The following is a 6,518-nucleotide window of genomic DNA, read 5'->3' on the forward strand; positions in this document are numbered from 1 at the left end:
GGCGCACGAGCAGTGGCATAGCCTCGGTGGCAGAAGGCATGGAAGCATGTGTCTTGGTATAGATCATGGTGGGTCCTCGTTGCCCAGGGGCTGCAATCCAGGGTCTGACAGAGGAAGAAACCATATTTCCACCCCCCACTGCTTTTAAAGCTGTCACAGTTGAGAGCACCTACAGTGGAATATATTTCATGTAGCCATGTGTCTATAGGGGCTGATCTAGAGCACAATGAAATCAGTGGGAGTCTTCCCATGGACTTCAATGGACCTTGGATCATACCTATATTGTATACAATTTGCTTCTGTTCGTCCGTTTATTAGGGCCCAATCCTCCAGTCCATATGAATCTGTAATGCCCTTTTTTTGAGCATAAGGGCTGCAGGCTTGGTCCTTTCCTTTCCTGTAGGAACAGGGTGCTTTCTGTCAGTTAAAAGCTGCTGCCTTCTCTCCCCACTTTGTCTTCCCCAACCCCTCTATTCTGCCTTTATTTATTTGTTCCTGCGGACAGCTGCCCTTGCAATGCAAGGCCCCTCCCTCCACCCCATCCGTGCTGAAGCCGATGTGATGTGAAACCTGCACTAGGACGTGCGCGTATGACGTATCTTTGGGTTTGTTTGTCGTTTGTTTTTTTTAAAATATAAATATTCTGTTTTTTTGTATTTTTGTATATTTTAATCTTAAAGAGAGAGAGAGAGGACATAACTACTGCAACTTATTCTCAGGTATTTGAGCAATCTCAGGGATGAACAGCCTCTGCAGCTCCAGTGCTGGACGGAGTGGAATTTTGTTTTCTTTGCTTTTTAACAGCACAAAGACAGAACAAAGTTTGTATTTTAAACTAGGTCTACCTCGCTGGATGTTCGTCAGGTGGACTGATTATTTTTAAAACTGTATTTTAATAGATTCTCTTCTCCCTCTCACTGTATTTACATGGCATTTGGGACTTTGTGTCTGCGGGTGGTTAAAGAGAAGTCAGTCAATGTTGCAGAGGAGGGTACGGCCGCCTGTATCTGTATTTTGGACTCCAAATTCCCTCCCAGCCTGGCCATGTTCCCATCTCCCCTCCCCATTCCTGTCCATTCTCAATTCCACTCACTGGCTGGAAACGTTCCTGTCTCCCTAGTTTTTGCCCCAGTCCAATTTTTAATGACTACCATCACTCATTGTTCTGCCTCCCCAGTCTCTTTGCTGGTGACTTCCTCCTGCTGTAGACACTGGGGTGGTATAGATCCCCAGTTACCTAGCTCAGTGCCCGGCTTCAGATCAGAAATGGGGGGCAATGACTGATTGGATGTCACTCCAGCACTGGGGGGGCGGCATTAACTTGGATTGGAGGCATAAGGAAGCCTGCTGCCCTTGCACCTGGTTATTCCTCTCTTTGAGAGAGCAAGAGCCTTTCAGTGCATATATTAAGGTCCTAAACGGGCTATAACATAAATACCTTCTTTTAAAAACTCCTTTTTCTCTGCATGGCTGTGAAATGTTGGCTGTGAGGTTCTCATCTCCTTACCCCCACCTGGCGTGTTTGCATTTCTAGGAAACCTGCAGTGTAACCAGAATAAATGTTACAATGCTAACTCTCCACAAGAGGAGGCCTTTCTGGTCCAACTATCTCTATCTAGTGCTAATGTGCTTTGACTCCAGCACTTCCTTGGGGGATGTGACTGGAGCTGGGCCCGTAATGTGTGCTGCAAGAGTTCCCCAAAGCCAGCCCTATCATCCATGTTTGTAGCAGATTCAGATACAATTGCTCCCCCTTTCTCTTCCCTGCCCCCCCCTTCTCCCCTCTCCGCTTTCCTCAAATGCTAGCCAATAATTACTGGGTTGGACTATGGAGTCCTGTCCTCGAGCCAGGAGCTGTGACACTCCTGTGTGCTCTGTAGCCACAGGACCTGGCCGTACCACCCCTCGCCGGTATAGGATAAGGCTGACGCAGTGGTATGTTTCAGAATGTGTGTGCAGTTTCCACTATAAGTTTTAGATAGTAATAGAATAGATTTAGATCAGGGCAGGAAACGTCGAGAAAGAGAGATCTCTAATCTTCCAAACAGGCACCAGGGGGAGATTAGGGGGAATCAGAGGCACTGTTCAAGATTTCCCCCCTCCGAGGCTTCCCTCTGCTGCTGGGATGTGAATTTGGACAACAGGAGTGCTTAAAACAGTTGGAGTGAAATGTTCACCTCTTAGAACTCTGGGAGCTATTATCCAAGGGACTGATTCAGCTCCCATTTAAGTTGATGGCAAAACTTCCCTTCTATGGGAGATGAATTAGGGGAATGAAAAAGGGGGGCTAGGAAGCATTGTGTTTGTAACACGCTGCCCTGCTAAATAATCGTGAAAAGTGACTAGCCTGGTCAGAAAATGTACTTGCCTGCCTTTAACAAGTCAGATATTTATTGTGGTAATGAACAATTAGCCTCGCAAGGCTCCTTCACACACACACACACACACAAAACCCTGGTACACATGAGAACCGCCTAGATGAGATGCCACAGTCTCCAATGTTGCCTGTAGCTAGGCTTGGTGGGTGGAGAAAAGCTCTCGGGCTGGCTTTCTGCCCTGCTGCAGTAGTGAGTGTGGTGAAGTGGTGGTGGCCCTTTAGAGGGGGGAGGAAAAAAGGAAATTTTGGTTTTTAAATAGCTATGGGATCTATACAAATCTACCTCAGGATAACTTCTCTGTCTGAACGGGGTAAATGCAATAGAATGCATTGGGTTGTGTGCCTCTAACCCTGGGTTCCAGTACCCCTATGCGACCCACAGAGGGAACTGTTGACCATCCTTCGGCACCTTAGGTGTGCCAATGGGTAAATGCTGCCCCTTCTAGTTTTGTATCTGTCTTGAATTGTGTAGAACTTTTCCAAGTAATCAGTTTGGTGATTTGCTAGGTGTCTAGTATGTGTAAATATCTATGTAAATCTCTCCACTTTCTTTCCATATTCTCCTTGATTATTGTTTACAAACTTAAAAAAAAAATAGCCAAAGCATCTGATGGGTTTTTGGACCAGGGAGATGGGATCCTCTCTGTATGCTCTACCTGTGCAGGGAGGTGACTTAGGTAACCAGCCCCATCCTGGGGGCTCTGGTGAGAAAGTGAATCATAAAGCCCTCAGGTTTTCTGCTGTCAATAGAGCAAATTGCCTCCCAAGAAACCAGTGATTGATTTGTAAGGAGAAGCCACGCTAGAGAAGATGGAAGTTTACAATATTCAATTGCATCTTCTCCTTTTTTTCTGTGGTTTGCAGTATCCTTTGCCATGTACATTACAATGCTCTATGTACCTCTGCAGACTGCAGAGATTTGTTGTGGCTTTTTCCATTCCTTGATGATGATCTTGCAGATAAATTGCTACAAGAGACTTACTGTCCTCACCTCCTCTGCTCATGCGTGGTTTGCAGGCAATGGACTCTATGCATTATGGGAAGCAGGCAGACTATGCCAGGCTCTCTTTGAGCTAGGAACTGAACCCAGGTCTGCCCTGTCCACTAATCATCCTTCTTACACAAGCGCTAAGTATCAGTCCTATCCAAAAATATAGGCTCATTTGAATGTTAAGGGGATAAAATATCCTTGGAGGGACGATTCTCCCCTGGTGCAAAAACTTGGGAGTCAAGTGGCCACAAGATTGTCTACTGTCAGACGGAAGAATGTAACTCCATGTTTACTGCTAGCAACCAAAGCTTGTTTGTGTCAAACTCTTGAATTTTTATGACGTGGGAAGGGGTGGGAGGGAGGGAGGAAGAGGGTGAATGTGTATGATTTTGGGGGTTGTCTTAAGTGCAGGACTGTGCTTTCTGGAGAGCAGATTTCCTGCTGAAATGTCTGCAGTGAGATCAAAAAAATCTCACTGCATTTTTTTCTCCTTTTCATTTTTGTACCAATCAAGGAAAATGTTTGATTTTTTTTTTCTCTGCAAAATAAAGAATATGGGTAATGGTGGCTGGTGCTTTTCCTTTCATTACCAGAGATCTGTCATGTTAAGAAGCATGTTCCCAAAGCTACAGACACTACCTGAATGATAACTGGCTCCAAGAGTCCTGGAGCAGAGGTCTGGGACTCAGGAATTCTTGGTTCTGTTCCACAGTGACTTAGTTACTTATATGGCCCTCATCACTCTATTTGAGCACTAAGGCTATGTTTACAGGAGCTGCGCTGTAAGGTCTCCCATGAAGCTGCTCTATGCCAGCGGGAGAGCGTCTCCCACCAACATAGCACTGCCCACATCCGCACTTTTGTCAGCGAAACTTTTGTCGGTCAGGGGTGTGTTTGTTTTTTTCCCCACGCCCCTGACCAACAAAAGTTTTGCGGACAAAAGTGCTAATGTAGACAAAGCCTAATTGCTCTTATCCTCCCAATGCCCTCTGAAGGAAGGAAATGTTAACCCCATTTTACAGATAAGAAACAGAAGGGCACAGTAGATTAAGTGACTTTCCCAAAGCAGCACAGAAAATGTGAGCCAGGAACTGAACCCAGGTCTGACCAGTCCAAAAATCATCCTTCTTACACAAGCTCTAAGCATCACTCCCATCCACAAATTGACTGAATCCAAATCTGAACGCTTCCCAGCATTGAGAGATTTTGGTTTGGTCCCCTTTTAATCATTTTAATTATTTTCCAATTAACTTTACCATCTACTAAACTTTGTATCTAAACCTTTTAAATAAGAGTGAGATATGCAGTTACATTGAGAAAGTACAAGGGCTTTTAATTCTCATGTACTAATCACCCACTTGCATCAGGATGTGATCCTCCTTTGCTAGTTGCATGTAATGTAGACCGCCGTCAGTCTACAGAGTAGACTCTGTACCCACAGGTTTGAGTCCTAACAGCATCAGCTCAGCCTTTCTCTTTCCATTAGGCAGCACAGACCATAAATTGTCTCTTTCCTATCAGAGTTTTTAAAAATATTCAAGGACCTATCTGCCTTGCATGGTAGGTTTGGTAAGAATAAAAGTTCTGGGCGGGGTCCTCCGTGCTGTCTGCTACCTCCACCCAAGAGGAGGCTGCATTTTAATGCCTTAATCAGAGGCTGTGTGAAGTGCTTTTGGATGAAAGGTGTTATAAGAGTGGTCTCATTACCATCCATAGACCCCCTCCACTCCCAGTGGTTTGCAGATTAAATGCTTGGAGCAGCTGGGATGGAAATAGTCCATGAAAATATATTTTCCCTTTATAATGTCCTCAGAACCCTACCCCTTTTCTAAGAGTTGATAAGGTCCCAATCCAGAAGTCAATGGGGCTGCATGTGGGTGCAGCAATCTGCCCACAGATTCAATCAGAGTTTGACTATTTGTAGCCATAATTTTGATTGTACAATTGGTCACTTATTTGGGTAGGGACCATTTTTATCCTGGTCTGCTGCAAACTAAGCAAGACTCTTAATTTCGTTACACAGGGCCCTTTGTAACTGTTTGCTATTTTAAACTATTCTCAATTGCTATTTAATGCTATTCTAATGTGGGGAACCTAATCTGTTTGCAATTTCCCCTCTTTTTTTAAAAAAATATTTTTTGCCCTGACACCCAGCTTTAATGGTGCACAGTCTAATCATGTAGGGGTCATCTTCCACTGTAAACATCCCAAGGTTCTGTACTGTGCAGAAAGATTGAGAGGGCTTGGTGGCAACAGCTATTAAAAAGCGAAGTCTCATACTGCTTTCAGAAGTAAGGTGAGCAAGTGTGCCTGCAAATATAAACCTCTCAGGCAAGAGTGACCAGAAGCTAGTAACCTCTTTTTAGGAGCCATGCTACTTGCAAACAGGAGGATACCCTGTGTACATATGGAAAGTTGGGTCCAACTCCATCAAACTCAACATAGAAGCACGTCAAGCAGTAGCATGCATAGGTAGAGGACTTCGGTTTGTTGCCCCATGGAGCACAGCAGGGAGTTCCTTTGGTGAGCCAAGCAGCTCTCCTTTTGAGCCCCTCTATGTAAGGAGAGCTCATCTGTCAGGACCTGCTGTGCAGGGTATGTGCTCTTCCCTGTTCTGCTGGAAGCAGCAGTCTCCCACACACACCACCTCACTTCCCAGTCCATACCTTCTTCTAGCAGCAAACATCTTAGGCTTGTACCCACCATTGCTTGCTTCCCTCCACTCAAAACCATCTCATAAAGCCCCAACGGGTTGTACCCTTTCTGTGTTACCCCCATCCCTTTCCAGCCTGTCCATAATGTTGCTACTAAACCCTTCTTTTGTCACTAACCCCCACCCCTTTGTGGGCTTCCTCTCACTATTTTCAGATTTAAGCTCTTAACCTCTATGTTCCTGGCCCTATAAGAGTTTTATAAGCGATCATCTTGCTTTATCAGTGAGCTCTACTAATAAACTCAGTCTCTAATGGCTGTTACCACATCATTGGACTATGTTCTTCAATCATTTCTGCTGCTCAGTGGCATGTGGAGCAGCAAAGCCTGCTAGGTGTCCTAACCTAATTGCCTCCAGCTATGGGTGAAACAGGTAACAGAGACAGGAGCTACCTGGTGCACCCAGGAGCAAAATAATGTGGCTAGCCCACGCTAACA

This window comes from Eretmochelys imbricata, chromosome 19 (assembly GCF_965152235.1).
Source record: "Eretmochelys imbricata isolate rEreImb1 chromosome 19, rEreImb1.hap1, whole genome shotgun sequence".
NCBI classification, from domain to species: domain Eukaryota; kingdom Metazoa; phylum Chordata; order Testudines; family Cheloniidae; genus Eretmochelys; species Eretmochelys imbricata.